General features: G+C 44.1%; 1 pseudogene; it reads left to right on the forward strand.

Moving 5' to 3' along the window:
- The first annotated feature begins 552 nt into the window (after positions 1 to 552).
- Positions 553 to 26,269, forward strand: part of LOC132658889 (testis-specific Y-encoded protein 3-like) — a 67,628-nt pseudogene continuing 41,911 nt past the window's right edge.

Genomic DNA, 26,269 nt, shown 5'->3' on the forward strand with positions numbered 1-26,269 from the left:
CATTCACTTTGTATCCGAGGTGAGCACCTCTATCCCTGAGGTACCCAGGAACCCTATCTCACCTGTGTGGATCTCTGAGCACATGGAATTGCCAGCTGCCCCAGAGGCAATTTCAAGCTTGAGGATGATTGCAGCGTCAGGTGGCCTGGCTCTCCCAGTCGCTGGTCAGGCACTGCCGCACTGTTCATCAGGCAAACGGCTTGCGTGGACCCGTCCACTTTGCACTGGAACGTGTTTGGCCGCAGGGTCACCAGAGGCCAGAAGGCCCAGAATTCTAAGGGGCGTGTCCCAGGAGCCAACGCCTTTAGACTCCATTCGATTGGTTACTTGATGAGGTCTGGAGGTCAGGGTGGAGAGTTCAGCCCCTTCCCGCCACCATACTAGGCTTGCGTGGTGGCGCCTTGCAGGCTTCGCTTTCCCTGCTCATTGGCTGTGGGCAAGTAACCTGTTCTTAGTACCACGTAAACTGAGGGCAGGGGGTGGGCTGTGCTGGCTGTCTGCTGTGCTCTCCTGTCCAGCTTGTTTGCAGCCCAGGGCTATGGGGAGAACAGCATGGAGAGTGAGACGGGGCCAGAGGAAGGCGGCAGCACCCCAGGATCCTGGATCTTAGTTGTGAGCCCCGGTCTTCACGAGGGAGGGGCCCTGGGGCCTACCAGCCTGGTGGGGGCGGCAGAGGTGATGCAGGCCCCAGGTGGAGCACCAGGCGAGGAGTCCGCCCTCTTCTGGGTGGAGGTAATTGAGCAAGGTGCGGCCCTGGAGAAGGGAGAGGTGGTGGGAATCGGGCAGGAGTTCCAGCTGCTGGTGTTAGACTCATGGAGGAGGTGGAGTTGGTGGTGTATGAGGATCAGGAACAGGTGTCCTTGGAGGATCAGGGCCAGGAACATCCAAGGCCAAGAGCCCCGAGTGACTGCTCTGCACTGGAGGTGCTGGTGGCCCTGCAGCTGGAGTTGGATCCCATGAATAAGAAAGCCCAAAGGGCGCATGCTCTCCTGAAACATAAGAACTGTTAGAGGCTGAAGCTGCATCTACAACAAGGAAGCACCGTCATCCAGGAAATCTCTGGCTTCTGGGTCGAAGTTGTATCCCTTGGTGTGGTGCTTGTGAAATTTTTTTTTTAACATGGTCTATTGCAGGAGCAGGTTACAGATCTGGCAGTTCTGGTACAAAATTTACCTTTTGAGATGATGGGTAATGGTTTCTGTCCTGCATATCTGTCTCTATTAGGTGTGATGTCCTTGCTGTTGCATACTTATATTAGGTGTGATGTCCTTACCCTTTAGGCTAGCTTTGTTCTTCCAGCACTTTTCCCTCTAGCATCTAGACGCTCCTTGACCTACAGCAGTTTATGAACCACCCCAAATGTCAGTTATGATGAGGAACCAAGATGCAGACATGATTCACTTCATGACCATCTTGAAGGTCAGGCAGGGGACACTGATGATTGTGGAAGGGAGGTGACTGGGGAGGGAAGATAACATGGTTTATCCGTGAAAACAAGAAAGGACAGCTCTTTTGTAAACAGATTTCATCCCTGGGCAACCACCCACCCCCTGACACTTTGTCCTGGCAGGTGGAGGAATACAGGCATCCCACTCATCACTGCAAGATCACATTGTCCTTTCAGAGGAATAGATACTTCAAGAATGAAATGACTGTTAAGGAGTATCTGATTAGTGTCACTGGTAAGAGTCAGCTCCCTGGATTTGGATGGTTGGGGGAGAAAAGTGGAGGTTGAATTGCAAAACGATTTAGGTCTTTCTCCCATACACCTTTTGCTGCACGATACTGAGCATCTCATTCCACTCCAGTTCAGTGGTACCAGGGGTTTGAATGTAAAGCATACAGCCGCAGGCAACACAAGAGCAGCATTAACTTCTTCAACTTGTTCTTTGATCAAAACATCACAGGATCTGACTGGATTGCTGACTTGGGGTCCCATGTGGCCACTGGGCCAGAACTGGTGATTTATGGTGGAGCTGTTGGTGGTCCATGGGAGGGCTCATGGTCTGGCCATCCCTGTGCTGACCTTGCTCATTTCCCTGGCAGATCATCATAAAGGACCTGTGGCTCAATCCTTTGCAGTACTATGTGAAGAGGAAGGCTGTACCACGAGAGGTACTGGGAGGACAAGAGGTGAGGTGTGCCCAGGGGCTGAGCACTGGCATAAATGTTGTCCAGGGACTTGGGTCATGTATTTCTCTTGTGGATAAAGTGAGACTCCATGGAACAGAGTGACACAAGGGCATGAGGGAATCAGCAACAGGCAGCAAGGGTAGAGAACTGTAGTGAAAATCAGGTTCTAACTAGAGAAGCTTGAGATAGATGAAGTGGCCTGTCCAGGCCAAAGTCACTCCAATTTACATCTAAGTCAGTTGCACATCTCTGAACTGTCATTCCATGGCCAACAAGTCCTCCCTCAGGCTCCTCTTAAATTGGGGCCCACCTACTATTCCTCATGAAGTCTCCTTTCCAAAAAGGTCTGTGAGTCTCCTTTGTGCAAGGCGGTTCCCCCACTGACCCATTATTTGATTCCATTTTGATCATCACACGTTTTTTATATTATTTTATATCTTTTTCACCTGGTACCCTCATTCTGAGAATACTGACCACTGTGCAGGATTATGGAGAATAATCTTTTATTTATTTTAAATGGAGGATAATTACTTTCTAATACCATGACAGGTTTTGCTCCAGATTGACCAACATTAGTCACCCTTACGTATACATGTATTCTCACAAATGCTAAACCCACCACCCACCGCCCTCCCCTTCTTGTCTTTCTGGGTAGTGCCACAACATGACTTTGGTTGCCTTGCTTTGTGCATTAAACTTGTACTGGTCATCTGTTTTACATGAGGTAATGTAAATGTTTTAGAGCTATTTTCTCAAATTAACCCACCATCACCATCTCCCCCTGAGACCAAAGTCTGTTCTTTATATGTCTGTGTCTTATTTGCTGCCCTGCATGTTGGATGTTCAGTACCACCTACAAGGTCCTCAATTCCATACATTTGTGTGAACATACAGTGTTTGTTCTTCTCTTTCTGACTTACTACACTCAGTATAATAGGCTCCATGTTCATTCCATCTCATTAGAACTGACCTCGATGTGTTCATTTTTAGAGCTGAGTAACATACTCTGGTGTATCTGTACACCAACTTCCTTATCCCTTCATCTACCAATGGACATATAGGTAGCTTCCATGTCCTAGCTACTGTAAATAGTTCTACGAGGAAGACTGGGATGTGTGTTTTTCAGTATGTGCTTAGAGAAAATGTAAAAGTTCACAGACTCTCTTCTCTGGAGACTAACTTGAAAGATTAAAGCTGTCTTTAATGTTTTCAAAGAGGGTAGGTTTACATATCTGTTTCTGTCTCTGTTTGGAAAGGAACCCCCTTCCCCCCGATTTTGAGGAACGTATGATGGAGTATCCCCCTTTACCTAAAATAGAAAACCAAAGAAGCTGCTTCACATGAAGATCAATGGCCAGCATAGTTCCCTTGGATTGGAAAGCAATGTAGAGTGTTCTGGTGGTGAAACGGATCAACAGGGAGACACAAATAAACCTGAAATAATTTTGAAAGCTAAATAAGAAGCATCTAGCATGTGTCTGCATATTTTTGGGCAGGTCCACAGAACAAACACTTCAGCTGCATGTAGGATTCTCAGTTTACCACGTGGGAATTACCAGTCCATGGAGATTTGTAGAGGGGGTTAAGTCATGTGTTGGGGTTGTGTCAGGGGACACAGTTCTTCCTCTGGGGTGGTGGTTGGGGAGGATGGAGAAGGAAGATGAGGGGCTCATCAACTGTGTGTCTGGCATTTTTACAAGGGAAATGTGGATGTTCATGGAAAGGGTCTGGTGAACAATGGCCAGAGATCGAAAGAATGGAATGCCATTTTGTTGGGAGGTGGTGCCCCAGGTATCTTCTCTGTTGCATATCATCAGACTTAAAGAGTACATAACAAGGAGAAAGCCTTAACATTCAACTCAATATGAACCTAGAAGGCCATACATATAAGAGTGTGTATATGATTGCATGGTCAGCTTTGCTGAGATCCATTTCTTAGAGCTAGATTTCCTGGTAACATTTTAGGGGGGAGGGAATAAGGTATATGGAAGGAGGCTGTGGCCTAGGGAGAAAGTCAGGGGTGGGAAGGCCTTGAGAATATTAGTTTCTGACAAAAATTACCAGGGAAAAGATAAATTGCCAGGAAACTGATAAACAAAGGAAAACACATCCCGTCATAGATGTTTGAGCTCATGTGAACTTTGTTATTTTTTTTTCCAGGAACTCAATTTAGGTACAGAGTGTGCAGGGGCAGAAGTAAGGGGCCAACCTACCCAGCCATGTGCTCTGTGTCCCATGCTGCTGCTGCTGCTGCTGCTGCTGCTGCTGCTGCTATGTCTCAGTGGTTAATATCTCTTTTTCCAGAAAGGCTTAACCTCTTTGCCCAAGGCCCTCTATCTGGCCAAGATGTAGAAATAACATTTTTATCATGAACCCTCTGGTGACAGTGTCTCTTCGTTGCTGAATGGCTTAGCACAGAATATTTTCAACCATGACAGACCTGTCCTTTATCTAGGGCTATGTCGCTGCTCTGTTCAAGGGCCAATGGGAACTCCTGGAGTATATGGAGCTCACTGAGGGACTGGTCAGCACTTAGGGTGGTCCTTCTGAAGTAGATGACTGCTTTCCAGAATTGCGTCCACCTCTGGATTGGGCAAAGGACAGACTGGCACAAATGGGGTAGGGAGAGTTCAACATCTGTCCCTCCAGTGTTGGCCTCTCATCCCAGATACCACGGTTCCAACGTGGACATGCCTGAGGGTGATGACCCACATGAAGTTGTGTCCTGCGTGAAGTTCTCACTCTACAACTTTTCTCCCTGAAGCAGCATCTCTTTGGAGGACAAACGGTAAATGTTGAATGTGAAAGTTCATGGCTTATGGATTTCCCTTCTAGATACCCTGAATGAGATCTCCTGCTCAGGGCCAGCTTTTCCATTTGAACATCTATACTCCAGTTTTCCCTTTCTACAGAGAAGCATCTACAGCTCTAGAAGGCAAGGCTTGGCCTTCTCTGGGTGATTTCTGAACAACCAGCCCAGGAGACACTGGAAACATGTTTTCTTACTTTTTTAATCTATAAACTTCCAAGAACCCTCGAGGCCCTGTCAGGCTGGTACATGTCCTTCTCAGCACTAGTTCAAAACAAAACAAAGCTGAAACTATGGTGTAATAACTCTGCAGTAGGTGCTAGATGGCACATTGGGGCATGGCTTTCAGGATCTTAGACTGGGCTCGTTATAGGGACTGCACGGCATTTATCGACATTAAAAATTTTAGCAAGGCATTGCAAATAAGACAAAAAAAACTTTAGGACAGTGTCCCCCAATGCCTAATATTTCCTACCAGTGCTTCAGGACCAGGGATGGCTTTAGCTCTAAGCTGTCCTGGAGTGCAGAGTGCAGAGATAGTCATGAATCAGTTAGTAAACTGAACTGTGGATGGTTGGCTGGATGGTCATTTTCTGGAAACTTGCCATGACTTGTGTCCCAGTCTCTTTATGGCTTTCACTTGGGCCCTAAAGTCTAGGTGCTATTAGATTTGAGTGCACACTTGACTGTGTTGTGTAAGGTATTTTTCCACTGAATATCAATGCATGTGAAACTTTGCAGATTAGTGATGAATTAATGAGCATTCTGGCTCAATCACCCAGAGCTGCATTTGCTTCCTATTCTCTGGATGTGTTCCTGTTTTCTCTGTATAGAATGAAGCCTGGATGTCTCCACTGTGTTTGCCCATGAATGTGAGTTGATGTTTCTTCCTGTGGATCTGTGTATGCCTCCTGTCTTCTTTCATGATGCACACATGCTTTGCCATTATGCACAGCTCTGCTGCCATAGCTGGCTGAGTTCTTGCACATCCCTATTCAACACACATGCATTGTGTTGCTCGTATTCACTCATTTTTTTTAAGTTTGTTTATCATTGTTAGATTGCGTATGAATTCCTGAATCAAGTGCTTCGAATTTTGACTTTTTTTAAAAAGAATTCCATGATATTTGTGTATAGCAATTAATGTTTACAACAGGAATAGTTAACAGTGACCCACACGTGGAAACAAGAATACCCATACACTTACAGTAATGCCTGATGGGCAATATTACTTGCTGAAGTGAGAATATTGATTAGTATCACAGAGGGCAAAGATATTTCAGGAATGCATCTGTCAGGAAATTTTTTATGTGTTGGGAAAGATTTGACTGGTTAAGTGTTCTATAAACCCTACTGAAGGATTGAAATACATTGACTTTTACCCCTACGAATGTATTCTTACATTGATCATTAAACTGACATTACCCATGCAGAATTTCTTCATGATTGTCAGTAAATCATCACCCAGGCGAGAGGAACTGGGTCTTGCCTTTCTGTAAAGAGAAAGTTGTTATGGAATTCTTGTCCCAGGGAAAAGGGGTGCATGAGCAATTTCAAGTTCAAAGTCCCCTGTTATTTCTATGTCGTTTCTGGAAGGAAAGCACAGGGAATGGAATCACACCAACCTGATTGGCACTGTGAACCAGTCCAAGGCAACGGAAGTAGAGAACACAGGCATATGTCACTCAGCTGTCCACAGTGAGGACTTCGAACCCTGCTAACCTCTTTGCATGTCAATCACCCTTATGAGCAAATCCCATTCACTTTCCAGGATATATCATAGAAGTAAAAGAGGGCACTGACTTGATCAGGTAGCAAGTGAAAATATTAACTTGGCCAAAAAAGAGGGGTGTGCCGGGAGCCAGCACGGGAGATCCCACCCATGACAAGGTCATGCGGAGAGGCCTGATGGGCAAGATGAGTCAGGTATCAAGGGGTCCTCTGTCTGAGCATCTACCCTGAAACCAAAACCTGTCTGTTTACTGTCTGCTATACTGTACTCTTCTGACATTACCACCTTTTCTCTGGAAAGAGTTAATTCAGAGCTCCAGTTAACAGTCTCCTGTATGTAAAAAGAATGTCTCGGCTTGAAACCCCTTTGATGGCTTTCTAACTTATCTGACAGGTCTGTTTTACAACTTGTGGATTGTTTTCAGGCCCCAACCGTGAGAGGCACAAAGCTTAAAACATCTTCAAGATATAGAGCCTTTTGGAGCTAAGAATTACTTTGGTGAAGAGTTTGTTAAGTTAATGTTTGCTGCCAGGCCTCCATATCCTTCATCTTTTAGGCAGCTGCGGGGATATTAATCAATGTAAACATGATGCAGAAATAGGAATATAGTAGTTTTGATGTTAGCAATACTAGATTTTTGAGTTAATTAATTTTCTCTTTGTTATAAATCACTGTACTCCACTTTCTTGTTATAAAATGTTGTATCCTTGCTATGTAAGAATGTCACTTTATTTAGTGCTTTCTGAGAGTGGCACCAGACTTTGGGGAGAGCAACATTTTTAAGACAAATAAGTCTTCTGGTTGACAAACCCTTATCAGGAAAGGGCCATAAAATGTTAATTGGCCTTCTGGCCAGGAGATGATATAAATCACCTAAGACTTTTGTATACAACTAGGTATGCAGAGATAAAGCCTGGTCTTGATAAGAGTCAGGGCGGTTGACACTGCATAATTTTGTATTACCCATTGATTTCTATGTATAATCAGAGGTATAAAAAGCCTTCGGAACAATAAAGGATGGACCAGTTTCTCGGACTAGTCTCTCGAACTAGATTCAGGCCGAATCTTGCATTGGTAAAGCCTTCAGCAAACACTCCCCAGCACACATCTGTTGTCCAAGCTTCCGAAAAATATTCCTGGCTCCACCTCCTGGTCTGTGTACTGAATCAGGCTGGGTCCCGCCCTTGTGCATGACATCTACAACACCCCTTAGTGCATATCTTTGGTACCGAGCAGAACAAAGCTGGACCCTGTGCTTGCTCAAGCCCCTGAAAACGATTCCTGAGCCCACATTAGGTCCCTTTGCTGACCCAGGCTGGTCCTGTGCTTGCTCAGACCCGAGAGACACGGGTGAGGCCACATATGCCCCATACACGGAACCAATCTGGGCCCTGTACTTGACAAAGCCCTCGACAAATAATCCAGAACCCACATTTCGGTCCCTTTTCTGAGCCAGACTGTGTTCTGCCCTTCTTCAAGCCCCAGACAATCACACCTGGGCCCACATCATGGTCCCTGAACTGAATTCTGCTGGGTGGTGAACTGGTTCCATACCCTGACCAACAACTTGAGCCCATATCTCACTCCCAGAACTCATGCAGGTTAGACCGTGCCTTTAGTCATGCCCCAACAAACATTCCTGAGCCCCCTAAGTCGTCTCTGCACTGACCTAGGATGGGTCCTGCCCTTGTTCAAGGTGCCAGCCAACACTGCTGAGTGTCTCTCTGACTCTCCGGCTACTTCTGGCCATATTCAAACCACCGACCTACAATTTGAGCCCACAATTTGCTCCCTGGCTCTGAACTAGGGTGTGTTCTGCCTTTGGTCAGTCCCCATAGGAAACACTCCTATCTGGCATCACACTCGCAGCACTGAATCAGAATCAAAGGCCTTTGTGCCAGATCCCAACAAACGCACCCGATTCCACATTTCATACCTACGCGAACCATGCTTGGAACTGCCCTTGTTCACGACCACAAAATACCCCTGAGCCCACATTCCAGTCACTCTACTGAACCAGGCTAATTTCTGCCCTCTTAAAGCCTCAACGGATACTCCAGAATTGACATCTAGGACCTGCATTGACCCAGGCTGGATCCAGGCCTTGTGCAAGACCTTTTCAAAGGCTCCCGAGCCACCCTCACAGTTGCTGCACCAAACCAGGCTAAGTCCTGCCCTACTTCCCCCCGACAAATACTCCTGAGGCTCTTTTCGGTGCGTACCCGGACCAGGCTGGGTCATTCCCAGCATATGGTCCCTGCACTGAACCAATCTGGGCCCTGTACTTGAGCACCCTTCGACAAATATTCTGGAGCCCACATTTCTGTCCCTCTTTTGCTCCAGACTTGCTCCTGGCTTTCTTCAATCCTCAGAAAATGGCTCCTGGGCCCATATCGCGGTCTCTGAACTGAATTCTGCTGGGTCCTGAACTGGCTCCATGCCCTGACCAACAACTTGATCCCAGATCTCAATCCCAGAACTCACGCAGGTTGGACCCTGCCTTTGGTCATGCCCTGACAAACATTCCTGATTCCACTTCATCGTCTATGTACTGACCTAGGATGGGTCCTACCCAGGTTCAAGGTTTCGGCCAACACTGCTGAGCCTCTGTGTGACTCTCCAGCCATATCAAAACACCTACTTACCATGCTAGGTCACAACTCTCTCCCTGACTCTGAACGATGATGTTTCCTGTCCTTGGTCAGTCCCCATAGGAAACACTCCCAATCCGAATTGCACTGGCTGCACTGAACTAGGTTCGATGTGCCTTTGAGCAAGACTGCTACAAACGCTCCCTAGCCCACATTTCGATACCTATGTGCACCATACTCTTTCTTATTCACGGGATCCAACCCCAGCTGCAGGGCCACCAGCGCCTCCAGTGCAGGCCTGTCCCTCGGGGCTCGGGGCCTTGGATGTTCCTGGCCTTGCTCCTCCGAGGACACCTGTTCCTACTCCTGGTAGACCACCACCTCCGCGTCCTCCATCATGTCTAACACCGGCAAATCCTGTCTAATTCCTGCCCGATTCCTACCACGTCTCCCTCCTCCAGGGCCGCACCTTCCTACACCCAGAAAAGGGCGGCCTCCTTTCCTGGTGCACCACCTGGGGCCTGCATCGCCTCTCTGCCCCCACCAGGCTGGTAGGCCCTGGGGCCCCTCCCTCCTGAAGACCGAGGCTCACAACTAAGATCCAGGATCCTGCATGTTGCCGCCTTCCTCTGGCCCCGTCTCACTCCATGCTGTTTTCGCCATTGCGCCGAGCTGCAAACGAGCTGGACACTAGACCACAGCCGACAGCCCGCACAGTCCCCCCACCCACCGTGGTACTCCAACGGGTTACTTGCCCACAGCCAACGAACAGGGAAAGGGAGAGATGCATGTGCAGAACTCTGTGCCACCGTCTAATATGGCGGCGGGAAGGGGTTGAACTCTCCACCCTGACCTCCAGACCTCATCACAGAACCAATCAAATGGAGCCTAAAGGCGTTAGCTCTTTGGACATGCCTCTTGGAATTCTGGGCCTTCTGGCAGCAGGTGAAGATCCGCCAAACCCTGTCCAGTGCAAAGGGGGCGTGTCCTCGCAAGCCGTTTGCCTAACAATGTAGCAGTGCCTGAGGAGCGGCTGGGAGAGCCAGGGCACCTGCCACTGCAATCCTCCTCAAGCTTGAAATTGCCCCTGGGGCAGTGGGCGACTCCGTGTGCTCAGGGATCCACACAGGTCAGACAGGTTTCCTGGGTACCTCAGGTTCAGAGTTGCTCACTTCGGATCCAAACTGCAAGCCACGGGTTGGGGATGGGGGGAGTAGGAGGGAAGGGGGCAGGGTTGGGGGGTTGGGAGGGGAGTGCACGGTGGAGGCGGTGGGGAAAGTGGGCGGGTTGGGGGAGGGCTTATGCCAGTCTCACCAATGTGCACGTGCTTTAGAGTCATCCCTAAACTTGTGCCTTAGGCTTGAGCAGTGTCAAGAATGCAGCCATCCTCTGAGGAAGAAGCAGTGCACTTTCCTTGGCTAGCTGTCTGAGCCCCACAGTGCAGCCCCTAGCCTAGCCCCCCTGGAGCCCCTGGCCTACTGTCTGTCAGCTCTTGGCATTTCCCCCAGGCCTGCGGCTTAGAGGAGGCACCTGGATAGTTAAGGATGTGCGCCTGGGGATGCACTTCCCAGAGGAACAGAGCTATTCCTGTAAGTGTTTCACGTGGCCCAAAGTGCCCCTCCTGACCATTAGTTACTCCTACCTCCCGGCCCCATAGCTAACGTGGGCACACTCAGGTTAAGTGCCTGGACAGTTTCCACTGCTCACACTCGGTCTCCTAGGATGTCTGGTGTTTCACACTGAGCACCTACCTTAGGCCTGACACGCTCGCAGACCCCCACACACAAACAGGTGACACAAGTACACACATGTACACACACGTGCAACACACAGAGACACAAATGCAAACAGGTGTTTCAGAGACTGAAGAACCAGTGGTTTGCATGAAATGCATAGATTTCTTTATTTCTCACAGGAAAATTCTGGTCTTCAGATATGAAATATAGAGACGTCCAACTTTCATGAAGGAGAATAATGCCTAGGTTTTGATACAGGAAATGTAAAGAACTCCATATTTCATGGTGGACAGTCCTTGTTTTATACATTAGAAATACAAAGGATTAAGTATTTCACAAGGAAACGGTGGTGCCCAGAATGTCGTTTATGAAATAGAGAAAATTTCAATTCCATATTGCTTCCCCAGATCTTAATTACACACTTCATGTCAGTAAAGTTTCATTGAGATTTTCATATAGGAAATGTATACAGTTTCAGAATTCAAGAAGGGAAGTATATGCTCAACTTTTCATATCTAAAATATATAGAATTCCCCATTCATGTAGGAAAACATGTGCACAGATGTACCTCTGGGAAACAGACAAGATTCCATATATGATGAAGAAAATTAAACAAGTAGATTTTCAAACGTGAAATGCCAATTTCCTATTTCAGGTAGAAACATCTGCACCCATTTTCTCACATGTGAATAGAGAAAATTACATATTTTGTGTAGAAAAATCATCATCCACGTTTTCATCTGCACGAAGCAGGGCATGCGAAGCAAGGGGTCTGGAACAACCCAGAAGAATAGCGTAGGAAGGGATGTGGGAGCGGCTCCAGGATGGGTAGGACACCTGCGCACTTATGGCTTATTAATGTTGATGCATGACAGAAACCATCACGATATTGTATTGTAATTAACCCCCAGTTAAATTTTAAAAACTACCATGTTTTGAGAAAAGTAAAAGAAGAAAGGGACTCAACTGCTCTATGGTGGCATAAATGGGGAGGAAATACAAAATTGACGGGATGTATGTATGGATGTGAGAGTTGGACTGTGAAGAAAGCTGAGCACCAACAAATTGATGTTTTCGAACTCTGGTGCTGGAGAAGACTCTTGAGAGTCCCTTGGACTGCAAGGAGATCCAATCAGTCCATTCTAAAGGAGATCCGCCCTGGGATTTCTTTGGAAGGAATGATGCTAAAGCTGAAACTCCAGTATTTGACCACCTCGTGAGAAGAGTTGACTCATTGGAAAAGACTCTCATGCTGGGAGGTATTGGGGTCAGGAGGAGAAGGGAATGACCAAGGATGAGATGGCTGGGTGGTATCATGGACTCGATGGACGTGAGTCAGAGTGAACTCTGGGAGATGGTGATGAACAGGGAGGCCTGGTGTGCTGCGATTCACAGGGTCGCAAAGAGTCAGACACAATGAGTGAGTAAACTAAACTAAGCTAACTAAATAAATTTATAATTAGTGAATGTCATCGAGCCTAGAGTACTTTCCACTTTTCACATTTGTATTAACTTTAACTTATAAAAGAAAGAGAAAGAGAGAATAAAAAACAAAAAACACACCCAATAACAAAAAGAACGTTTGGATGCTGGAGAAAGGATGGCCAGCCAGCCGTCTGTCACAGGGGTACCGAAAGGGCACCAGGGTCACTCCTCCTCTGTGATGCCCCGTGAGCTGTTTCCATCTGTATGGCTGTACACAGCATATTAGGATCATGAATTTCCAGCATAGAGTTCAGTGCTGCTATGGACATATCACATGTACCCACTGGCCCCTTTGAAATACTATGTTACCATGCTATAAAAGGGAAGCTCTCTGCACCGGAAGGGTACATGGAGGAGCTCATTAATTTGATGTGATTTCTATGATGACTGCACTCCAATAAAAGGGAAAAAAGAAAAAACAAAAACACTCATGTCCTTGTTTACAGATGATTAACTAGAAGCAAGCCCCACTCAGCTCAATTTGCAGAAGAGAAGACCTTAGAAAGTATTCAAGTCAGAAGCTGTGAAACAGTTTTTCTTTGCTTTATGGCTCCTTTAAAGACACTCACAAATTCTTGGTAAGAGATGCCATGCTTCACAGAAGTGAGAAGTCAAAGGCGAGACACATGCAGAGGACATTTGAGCCTGAGATGAAGCATGTATGTAATATTTATATGGTGGAATTTTATGGTTTCATGTCGGCATGAAATAAAGGTAGTTTGACAAGAAGGAGACCACCACTGTGCTATTACATTACATGTGCTGTAGTACCATTTTGTGTGTTGTGTAAAACAAGAAGCATTGAACAAAACAAAAGGGTGATGTATGTATATGAGAAAATTGTACAATATCATTCCTGTACATTTTAGTTTTGTTTCCTTTCTCTTCATTATTCATAAGAGGATGTGAACTCTACAGTTTCCAGCTAGTTATTCATATTAGAAAAGAAATTAAGAAAAGAAAATACTAGGAGGAAACAGGAAAGAACATCTGTCAACTACAGTTGTCAAAAGAACCAAAAAACAAACAAACAAAAAAACTAGCCTAGCTGGCCTTATTTGTGAAGCGTAATTGCTTTTAGCATTTATTTTCTTTATATAACATTTGTATTAAACTAAAATATCTTTTTTGATGATGGTATTTCTTTGTGACTGAACCAGTGGATTCACGTGGTATGCTCTTTCAGGTTCTCTCCACGCCCTAATTTTTTCAGATTCTTCACCTTATTTAAATTAAACTGTTTTAGAAAAAAATGCCTTGGTCATCTTCGAATTTGCAGTTCTCCATTTGGTCGGGATGGCTGTATCAGGTTTGGACCAAAGATGGAGACGGGGCCACATGAGGTCAGGAACATTTTCCTCCACCACCTTATAAATAATGGCCCCCACTGGGAGCTTTCCTGGGAAGTCCAGTTCTTGGGGATTTACTGACAGAGATGGAGACAGAAGGGAAATCCTGGGTCCGTCTCAGAAGAACACTGGGAGGGAGTGAATTTGTCTCTCAGTGGCCAAGATGGCAGCCTGGGCTAAAAGGAGCTCTGTGGGAAACATGTGACCTTGACTCTGCCCAGGCACACCCTTGTCATTTCATCTTCATAGGTCAAAGTGTTTTGCTTTTTTTTTTTCAATCATTTAAACATGTGAACACTCTTCAGCTCCATGGCTGGACAAAAGCAGGGCATAGGCCCCTCAGGCCACCCCTGGCTAGTGCTGTGAAAGGAATGGAATGGGACTGATTGAGAGAGGACTTTACAAGAGCTTCCCTGTTCCTTTCTGTGTATGGGAGCCTGCCACGTGGAAGGTGACAGGTCGTGTCATAGCCCCCGGATGATGGATATTCAAGTTGCCTACAGACACCAGCGACAGCCACCATACCAGCCTTGTGTGCAAGTCATGAGCTAGGTGAGGGGTCTGTGGGATTCATCCCAGGAGGTTATTTCTAGGGCTCAGGGACTTGCCAGGTAAGAGGGGAAGGGCTTGGAAGTTCCAGACTGTGGGGCAGGACTTTCTCCCTCTGAATTTGGTCTGAGTTGGGTGTTTTCAGGGCTCAGTGGCTCAGAGTCTAGAAATGAGAAGAGGGAGGCCACTATGCTGTCTGCCATGGTACTTGCTCCTATCCCTGAACAATGGCTGGGTGCAGGGCAGGATGGGCACCCACATCTACCTGATAGCACTACTCCCTGCTCTCCCACCTTGGCCCCCCCACCCAGCCCTGCACAGGGGTGGGTCTAGGGATGACCTTTAATGCAGCCAGGCACTATCGCCACCTCATGGTCTTCATGGAGAACTCCAGCCCTTAAAGCTGGAGCTAGACCCAGGAGGGCACCAGTGGAGGTTGATTCAGGCAACAGCTGTGTGTTGAGCATCTTTGTGAGCTGAGCACTGAGGACACAGCCTCTGCCTCCATCCATCTGACATTCTCACTGGGAAGCAGATCTGTATATGATAGAATCCTAGATGGGATAGAATCAAATAAGTAGAGGATGGAAGGGAGGTAGATGGTGTGATTGGAGACAGCCTTGTGCAGAACTGGCCTTTGAACTGAAACCTAAAGATGGTGGGGACTGAGCATGATGTCTTAGGCAGTGATTTCTAATGCTGGATGAATGTTAGAAGCACCTGGCTAGTTTTAAATCAACAATAAATGTCCAGGTGCCACCCTCTCTCCCCAAATAAGGGCATCCGACTCTCTGAGGTGGGGCTGGGGCATCCATAAACTCATCGGGTGATTCTGCTGGGCAGCTAGATCTCAGAGCCTGTACCCTGATTGGAAGAATGTCCCAGGTAGAAGGGAGAACAAATAAAAAAGACATGAGGGGGTTTCTGGATCTTCAAAGAAGAGGAGAAAGGCTACTGAGGGCAGAATGAGTGATTTAGCATTGGAGATGGGGCTGATGAGATCAGAGAATGAAGAGCAGTCGAGGGGTATGGGGGTCGAATTATGATCCGAAGGAACTGGGAAGCCAGGATGGTTGGCATTTTAAAAAACCTGTATTGAGATAGTATTTAAAGGGTATAATTGTTTTGGGTAGTTTCTATTTTATTTTTAATGTGATAAATGGGATGTATCAAAAATTGTCCCTTTCATCAGTTTTTAAGTGTGTGATTCACTGACATTAGTCAAAGCTGGGTTTAAAACATGTAAATCAGCAGGTAAAGGAACATGATAAATGCCCATCAAACCAGACAAAAGAGGAGATAGGGAGTCCACCTGAAAAATAACTCAGAAATAATAAAAAATCTTGAAAATAAAATGGAGTTACAGATAAATAGCCTGGTGACAAGGATTGAGAAGAGGTAAAAAATGTTTAACAAGGACCTAGAAGACATAAAAAGGAATCAGTCAATAATGAATAATGCAATCAATGAGATCAAACACACTCTTGAGGGAACCAACATTATAACAAAGGAGGCAAAAGATAGGATAAGTGACGTCAAAGACAAAATGATAGAAACGAAGTAGAGAAGAAAAAGGAAAAAAAAAGAATTGAAAAAAATGAGGACAACTTCAGAGAACTCTGGGACACTGCTAAATGCCCCAGCATTCAAATGAAAGGAGTCCCAGAAGAAGAAGACAAAAGAAAGGCCATGAGAAAATTCTTGAGGAGATAATAGGGTAACTTTCCTAAAATGGGGAGGGAAATAGTCACTGAAGTCCAAGAAACCCAGAAAGTCCCAAACAGGATACACCCAAGGTGAGACACACCAAAGCATACATTAATCAAATTAACACGATCAAAGACAAAAAAATATAAATATTAAAAGCAGCAAGAGAAAACCAAGAAATAACACACAAGGGGATTTCCATAAGGAAACCAGCTGATTTTTCACTAGAAACTCTTCAGGCCAGAAGGGAATGGCAGGACATGCTTAAAGTGATGAAAGAGAAAAACCTACAACCCGAATTACTGTACCCAGCAAGGATCTCATTCAAATATGAAAGAGAAATCAAAAACTTTACAGACAAGCAAAAGCTGAGAGAATTCAGCACCACCAAACCAGCTCTTCAACAATCGCTAAGGATCTTCTCTAGACAGGAAACACAGAAAGGGTGTATAAACCCAAAACAACAAAGTAAATGGCAATGGGATCATACTTATCAATAATTAACTTAAATGGAAGTGGGTTGAGAGAATTCAGCACCACCAAACCAGGTCTTCAACAATCGCTAAGGATCTTCTCTAGACAGGAAACACAGAAAGGGTGTATAAACCCAAAACAACAAAGTAAATGGCAATGGGATCATACTTATCAATAATTAACTTAAATGGAAGTGGGTTGAATGCCCCAATCAAAAGACAAAGGCCTGCCGAACAGATACAAAAACTAGACCCCTATACATGCTCTCTACAAGAGACCCACCTCAAAACAACGGACTAATACAGACTGAAAGTGAAGGGCTGGAAAAAATATTCCGTGCCAATAGAGACCAAAAGAAAGCAGGAGTAGCAATACTCATATCAGATAAATATAGACCTTAAAATCTAGGCCATGAAAAGAGAAAAAAGAATGTCACTACACGATGATCAAAGGATTGATGTGAGAAGAAGATATAACAACTATAAATATATATGCACCCACCATAGGGGCACCACCATATGTAAAGCAAATGCTAACAAGTATGAAAGGGAAAATTAACAATAGCACAATAACAAGGCTGTGAAAAGAGACAATATCACTACACGATGATCAAAGCATTGATGAGAAGATATAACAATTATAAATATATATGCACCCACTATAGGAGCACCACCGTATGTAAAGCAAATGCTAACAAGTATGAAAGGGAAAGGTAGCAATAGCACAATAACAGTGGGAGACTTTAATATCCCACTCATATCTATGAATAGTTCAATGAAACAGAAAATTAACAAGGAAACACAAACTTTAAATGATATAATGGACCAGTTAGACCTAGCTGATATCTATAGGATATTTCACCCCCAAAACAATGCATTTCATCTTTTTCTCAATTGGACATGGAACGTTCTCCAGGAGAGATCACATCCCGGGCCATAAATCTAGCCTTGGTAAATTAAAAAAGATTGAAATCATTCCAAGCATCTTTTCTGACCACAATGCAGTAAGATTCTATGTCAATTCAGGAGAAAAACTATTAAAAATTCCAACCTATGGAGGCTGAACAACACGCTTCTGAATAACCAACAAATCACAGAAGAAATTTTAAAAGAAATCAAAATATGTGTAGAAGTGAATGAAAATGAAAACACAACAGCCTAAAAAACCTATGGGATGCTGTAAAAGTAATGCTAGGGGGAAGGTTCATAGCAATACAGAGTTACCTCAAGAAACAAGAAAAAAGTCAAATAAATAACCTAACTTTACACATAAAACAACTAGAAAATGAAGAAATGAAGAACCCCAGGGTTAGGCGAAGGTACGAAATCTTAAAAATTAGGGCAAAAATAAATGCAAAAAGAACAGACGAGACCATAGCAAAAATCAACAAAGCTAAAAGGTGGTTCTTTGAGAAGATAAATAAAACTGACAAACCATTAGCCAGACTCATCATGAAAAAAAGGGAGAATATTCAAGTCCACAAAATTAGACATGAAATTGGAGAAAAATCAATGGACAACACAGAAATACAAAGGAAGAAAAGAGACTACTATCAGCAACTATATGCCAATAAAAAGGATAACTTGGAAGAAATGAACAAATTCTTAGAAAAGTACAGCTTTCCAAAACTGAACCAGGAAGAAATAGAAAATCTTGAAAGACCCTTCACAAACACGGAAATTGAAACTGTAATCATAAATCTTCCAGCAAACAAAAGCCCAGGACCAGACGGCTTCACAGCTGAATTCTATCAAAAATGTAGACAAGAGATAACTCCTATCCTCCTCAAACATTTCCAGACTTCCAAACTCATTCTATGAGGCCACCATCACCCTGATACCAAAATCAGACAAAGATGCCACAAAAAATAGAAAACTATAGGCCAATATCACTGATGAATATAGATGCAAAAATCCTTAACAAAATTCTAGCCAACAGAATCCAACAACATATTAGAAAGATCACGCATCATGAGCAGGTGGGCCTTATCCCAGGGAGGCAAGGCTTCTTCGATATGCACAAATCAATGAACGTAATACAGCATAGTAACAGATTGAAGAATAAAACCCATATGATTATCTCAATAGATGCAGAAAAAGCCTTTGACAAAACTGAACATCCATTTATGATTTTAAAAAAACCCTCCAGAAAGCAGGAATAGAAGGAACATACCTCAGCATAGTAAAAGCTATATATGACAAACCCACAGCAACATTTTCCTCAATGGTGAAACCTTGAAAGCATTTCCCTTAAAGTAGAATAAGACAAGGGTGCCCACTCTCAACACTACTATTAAACATAGTTATGGAAGTTTTGGTGACAGCAATCAGAGCAGAAAAAGAAATAAAAAGAATCCAGGTTGGAAAAGAAATAGAACTCTCAGTTTGCAGATGACATGATCCTCTACATAGAAAACCCTAAAGACTCCACCAGAAAATTACTAGAGCTAATCAATTAATATAGCAAATTTGCAGGTATAAAATTATTACCCCCAAATCCCTTGCATTCCTATACACTAACAATGAGAAAAAAGAAAGAGAAATTAAGGAAACAGTTCCATTCATCATTGTAGCAAAAAGAATAAAATACTTAGGAATATATCTCCCTTAAGGAACAAAAGACCTATACATAGGAAACAATAAAACACTGATGAAGGAAATCAGAGAGGACACAAATAGATGGAGAAATATACCATGTTCATGGATTGGAAGAATCAATATAGTGAAAATGAGTATACTACCCAAAACAATCTATAGAGTCAATAGAATCTCTATCAAGCTACCAACGGTATTTTTCAGAGAACTAGAACCAATAATTTCACAATTTGTATGGAAATAAAAAAACCTCGAATAACCAAAGAATTCTTGAGAAAGAAGAATGGAACTGGAGCTATCAACCTGCCTGACTTCAGGCTATATCTCAAAAGCTACAGTCATCAAAACAGTATGGAACTGGCACAAAGACAGAAACATAGATCAGTGGAACAAAATAGAGAGCCCAGAGATAAATCCATGCAACTATGGACACCTTACCTTTCACAAAGGAGACAACAATATAAATGGAGAAATCACAATGCCTTTAAAAAGTGGTGCTGGGAAAACTGCTCAACTACTCATAAAAGAATGAAACTAGAACACTGTCTAACACCATACACAAAAATAAACTCAAAATGAAATAAAGATCTAAATGTAAGACCATAAATTATTAAACTCTTAAAGGAAAATATAGGCAAAACACCCTCTGATGTAAGTCACAGCAGGATCCTCCATGACCCGCCTCTCAGAGTAGGGGAAATAAAACCAAAAATAAACAAATGGGACCTCATTAAACTTTAGAGCTTTAGCAGAATGAGGGAAACTACAAGCAAAGTGAAGAAGACAGCCATCAGAGAGGGAGAAAATAATAGCAAATGAAGCAACTGATGAAGAATTAATCTCAAAAATACACAAGCAACACCTGCAGTTCAATTCCAGAAAAATAAATGACCCAATCAAAAAGTGGGCCAAACAACTAAACAGACATTTTTCCAAAATAGACATACAGATGGCTAACAAACACATGAAAATTGCTCAACATCTCTCATTGTCAGAAAAATGCAAATGAAAACTACAATGAGGTACCATCTCATGCTGTTCAGATGGCTGCTATCCAAAACTCTAAAAACAATAAATGCTGGAGAGGGTGTGGAGAAAAGGGAACCGTCTTACACTGTTGCTGGGAATGCAAATTAGTACAGCCACTATGGAGATCATTTGGAGGTTCCTTCAAAACAAACAAACAAACAAAACAAAACACTGGAAATATAACTGCCATCGGTCAGTCAGTCAGTTTAGTGGCTCAGTCATGACTGACTCTGTGACCCCATGAATCACAGCACACCACGCCTCCCTGTATCACCATCTCCTGGAGTTCACTCAAACTCACATGCATCGAGTAGGTGATGCCATCCAGCCATCTCATCCTCTGTCTCCCTCTTTTACTCCTGCCCCTAATCCCTCCCAGCATCCGAGTCTTTTCCAATGAGTCAAATCTTCGCACGAGGCGGCCATAGTACTGGGTTTCAGCTTCAGCATCATTCTTTCCAAAGAACACCCAGGGATGATCTCCTTTAGAATGGACTGGTTGGATATCCTTACAGTCCAAGGGACTCTGAAGAGTCTTCTCCATCACCACAGTTCAAAAGCATCAATTCTTTCGCACTCAGCTTTCTTGACAGTCCAACTCTCACATACATGACCACTGGAAAAACCATCGCCTTGGCTAGACGGAACTTTGTTGGCAAAGTAATGTCTCTGCTTGTCAATATGCTATCTCGGTTGGTCATAACTTGTCTTCCAAGGAGTAAACGTCTTTTAATTTCATGGCTGCAATCACCATCTGCAGTGATTTTGGAGCCCCTCAAAATAAAGTCTGACACTGTTTCCACTGTTTCCCCTTCTATTTCCCATGAATTGATGGGACCAGATGCCATGATCTTCATTTCCTCAATGTTGAGCTTGAAGCCAACTTTTCCACTCTCGTCTTTCACTTCCATCAAGAGGCTTGTCAGCTCCTTTTCACTTTCTGCCATAAGGGTGGTGTCATCTGCATATCTGAGGTTATTGATATTTCTCCCGGCAAACTTAATTTCAGCTTGTGCCTCTTCCAGCCCCACGTTTCTCATGATGTATTCTGTGTAGATGGTAAATAAGCAGAGTGACAATATACAGCCTTGAGGTATTCCTTTTCCTATTTGGGACCAGTCTGCTTTTCCATGTCCAGTTCTAACTGTTGTTTCCTGACCTGCATATAGGTTTCTCAAGAGGCAGGTCAAGTGGTCTGGTATTCTGATCTCTCTCGGAATTTTCCACAGTTTATTGTGATCCACACAGTCAAAGGCTTTGGCATAGTCAATAAAGAAGAAATAGATGTTTTTTCTAGAACGCTCTTGCTTTGTCAATGATCCAGCAGATGTTGGGAATTTGATCTCTGGTTCCTCTGCCTTTTCTTAAGCCAGTAGGTGTATCCACTGGCTAAGCCTACATTTCATGTGATTGTAGGTAATTGAGTCTTAAGTACCATCTAGGTGCATCTAATTGGTTGAGCCTAGGTCACATGGTTACATTCTGACTGCAAGGGAGCTTGGGAAAACGAGATTCAGGCTGTTTCTAGTGCAGGTTCATAAGATGAAAAATTAAACCACTGACTAAAAAGTCTTCCGGGTCTCCTGCATTGCAGGCAGACGCTTTATCCTCTAAGCTACCAGGGAAGCCCCAACGCACTACTCACTGCAGACTTGTCCAAAGTCTGTTTATCAGTCAGGTCAGTTTTCCAAAGCTAAATTCACTCTACTAATGAAGGCAGAAGGGTTTAGAAAGTCAAGTGGTCTGTGCTCCGCTGTGTTAATTTGGCTAGGCTGGGACTACATTTCCCAGAACCCCTTTCTTTGATTTCGAGTTCAGCCAGTCTGCTCAGTGGCTTCGTTGTGTCCAATTCTTTGCAACCCCATGGACTGCTGCAAGTCAGGCCTCCCTATCCATCACCAACACCCAGAGTTTACTCACACTCATTTCCATTGAGTCGAGATGCCATCCAACCATCTCACGCTCTGCTGTCCCCTTCTCTTCCCACCTTCAATCTTTCCCAGCTTCAGGGTCTTTTCTAATCAGTCAGTCTTTCGCATCAGGTGGCCAAAGTATTGAAGTTTCAACTTCAGCATCAGTCCTTCCAATGAATATTCAGGACCGATGTTCTTTAGCATGGACTGGTTGGATCTCCTTGCAATCCAAGGGACTCTTGAGAGTCTTCTCCAACACCACAGTTCAGAAGCATCGATTCTTTGGTGTTCAGCTTTCTTTATACTCCAGCTCTGACATCCACACATGGCTACTGGAGAAACCAAAGCTTTGACTAGGTGGACTTTGGTTGGCAAAGTAATGTCTCTGCTTTTTAATAAGCTGTCTAGGCAGCTCATAAGGTTTATTCCAAGGGGCAAGATCTTTTAATTTCAGGGCTGCTGTCATGCTCTGCATTGATTTTTGTGCCCAAACTATAATTTGTCACTGTTCCTGTTGTTTCCCCATCTATTCGTCATGAAGTGATGGGACCAGATACCATAATCTTCATTTTCTGAATGTTGAGTTTTAAGCCAACTTTTTTCAATCTCCTCTTTCACTTTCATCAAGATGCTCTTTTGTTCTTGCTTTCTGCCATAAGGGTGGTGTCATCTGAATATCGGAGCTCATTGATATTTCTCCTGGAAATCTTGATCCAGGTTGTGCTTCACCCAGGCCAGTGTTTCTCATGATGTACTCTGCATATACGTTAAATAAGCGGGGTGTCAATATACAGCCTTAATGTACTCCTTTTCCTATTTGGAACCAGCCTGTTGTTCCATGACCAGTTCTAATTATTCCAGTTCCATGTTCTAACTGTTCCTTCTTGACCTGCATAGGTTTCCCAGGAGGCAGGCCAGCTGGTCTGGTATTCCTCTCTCTTGAATTATTTTCCACAGTTTGTTGTGATCCACACAAAGGCTTTGGCATAGTCAATAAAGCAGAAGCAGGTGTTTTTCTGCAACTCTCTTGCTTTTTCGATGATCCAGTGGATGTTGGAAATTTGATCTCGTTCTTCTGCCTTTTAAAAATCCAGCTTAACATCTGGAAGTTCATGGCTCACATACTGTTGCCTGGCTTGGAGAATTTTGAACATTACTTTACTAGCGTGAGAGATGAGTACCATTGTGCAGTACTTTGAACATTCTTTGGCATTTCCCTTCTTTGGGACTGGAATGAAATCTGATCTTTTCCAGTCCTGTGGAAAAATTTGCTGGCCTACTGAGTACAGCACGTTCACAGCGTCATCTCTTAGGATCTGAAATAATTCAACTAGAATTCCATCACCTCCACTAGCTTTGTTTTTAGTGATGCTTCCTAAGGCCCACTCGACCTCACATTCCAGGATGACTGAGTCTAGGTGAGTGATCACAACATCATGATTATCTGGGTCATGAAGATCTTTTGGGTATTATTCTGTGTATTCTTGCCACTTCTTCTTAGAATCCTCTGATTCTGTTAGGTCCATGCTGTTTCTGTCCTTTATTGTGCCCATCTTTGCATGAAAAGTTCCTGCATGCAAAGTTGCTATCTCTAATTTTCTTGAAGAAAACTTTAGTCTTTCCCATTCTATTGTTGTCCACTATCTTTGCATTGATCCCTGAGGAAGGCTTTCTTATCTCTCCTTGTTATTCTTTAGAACTCTGCATTCAAATGAGTACATCTTTCCTTTCCTACTTTGCCTTTCATAGCTATTTGTAAGGCCTCCTCAGACAACCATTTTGCTTTTTTGCATTTCTTTTTATTGGGGATGGTCGCGATTGCTACCTCTTGTACAATGTCATGAATCCCTGTTCATAGTTTTACAGGCTGTCTGTCAGATCTAATCACTTGAAACTATTTTTCACTTCCACTGTATAATAATAAGGAATTTGATTTAGGTCATACCTGAATGGTGTAGTGGTTTCCCTACTTTCTTCAATTTAAGTCTGAATTTGGTAATAAGGAATTCATGATCTGAGTCACAGTCAGCTCCAGGTCTTGTTTCTGTTGACTATATAAAGCTTCTCCCTCTTTGGCTGCAAAGAATATAATCAATCTGATTTCGCTATTAACTATCTGTAGTGTAGAGTCTTCTCTTGTATTGCTGTAAGAGGGTATCTGCTATGACCAGTGCAATCTTCTGGCAAGACTTGATGAGCCTTTGCCCTGCTTCATTCTGTACTCTAAGGCCAACTTTGCCTGTTACTCCACGGACTTCTTGACCTCCTAGTTTTCCATTCCAGTCCCCTATAATGAAAAAGACATCTTTTGAGAGTGTTAATTCTAGAAGGTCTTGTAGGTCTTCATAGAACTGTTCAACTTCAGCTTCTTCAGCGTTATTGGTTGGGGCACAGACTCGGATTATCATGATATTAAATAATTTGCCTTGGAAACGAACAGATCTATTGGTCCTTTCAGAGACTGCATTCTAGTACTGCATTTTGGACTCCTTTGTTGACTATGATGGCTGCTCCATTTTTTCTAAGGGATTCTCTCCCACAGTAGTAGATATAATGGTCATCTGAGTTAAATTCACCCATTCAGGTCCATTTTAGTTTTCTGACTCCCAAAGTGTCAATGCTCACTCTTGCATCTCCTGTTTGACCATTTCCTATTTGCCTTGACTGGTGGACCTAATGTTCCAGACTCCTACACAATATTGCTCTTTACAACATTGGACATTGCTTCCATCATCAGTCACATCCACAACTGGGTGTTGTATTCACTTTGGCTTCTTCCCTTCATTCTTTTGGAATAATTTCTCCACTGATTCCTAGTAGCAGGTTGGGCACCTAGTGACCTGGGGAGTTCATAGTTCACTGTCCTACTATTATTATTTGCCTTTTCATACTGTTCATGAGGTTCTACAAAATGTGATCTCTGCTGGAGAAGGGAATTGCAAACTACTACAGTATTCTTGCCTTGAGAACCCCCTGAAAAGTATGAAAAAGTTCCGAGGTAGAACTGACCAAAAGGGTAACTTGGGAGAGAGTTTGAAAGTGGAAAGGGAGCAGCAGTCTCTCCTCTTGCAAGGTTTCTGTGTGGTGACAAGTAGCTGCAGACATGCCTACAGGTTCTGGCATGTCCTTACTGTCCTCTGGGATGCATCCAAAAGTTCCTCCTGACTCCTGGGCATCAGCACCTGGTCTGTCACTGGATGCTTGGCTGCAGAGGCAGTGGTTCCCTATCCATTTCTCTACTGTTGGCCCTCGGCAGCTTCACTTTGGTGACTAGTTAGACCCTATGGCCTCTCAGGTTACCTGGTTGGTGGCTCCCTTTTCAGACCTCACTTCTCAACCTCCTCCCACAGCTGACCTATGAGGCCTATTAATAATTCCCATAATAAATTGTGCATGCATGTGTGTGTCCTAAGTCGCTTCAGTCATGTTTGACTCTGTGCGCCCCTAGGGACTGTAGCCCACCAAGCTTCCTCTGGCCATAGGATTCTTCAGGAAAGAATACTGCAGTGGGTTGCCATGTCTATCCTCCTCCAGGAAATCTTCTCCACACAGGGATTGAACTCGCATCTTTTGCATCTTCTGCACGCAGCTTCTTCATCACTAATACCATACCCCAAACACATGGGCTGGATCTAGCTGCTTCCCTGATTGCGTGAGACTGATTGTCCTTCAGTCACTGCTGCCGCTGCTAAGTCACTTCAGTCATGTCTGACTCTCTGTGATCCCATAGACGGCAGCCCACCAGGCTCCCCTGTCCCTGGGATTCTCCAGGCAAGAACACTGGAGTGGGTTGCCATTTCTGTCTCCAATGCATAAAAGCGAAAAATGAAAGTGAAGTCACTCAGTTGTGTCTGACTCTTAGCGATCCCATGGACTGCAGCCTACCAGGCTCCTCTGTCCATGGGATTTTCCAGGCAAGTGTACTGGAGTGGGGTGCCATTGCCTTCTCCGCCTTCAGTCACCAAGTCTTTTCAATTCTTTGCAATCAAGTGGACTGCAGCACCTCAGCCTGCTCTCTCCTCCACTTTGTCCCTGAGTTTGTTCAAATTTCCTGGGATATGACTGATAAAAATATGAGTATTTACAGAATCACAGGAGGGCTGAGGAAGCCACACTGTAGGACTGGGCCCCAAGGGACGACTGCCACAGGATCAGCAGGCCCTCCTCA

This window comes from Ovis aries, chromosome Y, assembly GCF_016772045.2.
Source record: "Ovis aries strain OAR_USU_Benz2616 breed Rambouillet chromosome Y, ARS-UI_Ramb_v3.0, whole genome shotgun sequence".
In the NCBI taxonomy this organism is placed as follows: domain Eukaryota; kingdom Metazoa; phylum Chordata; class Mammalia; order Artiodactyla; family Bovidae; genus Ovis; species Ovis aries.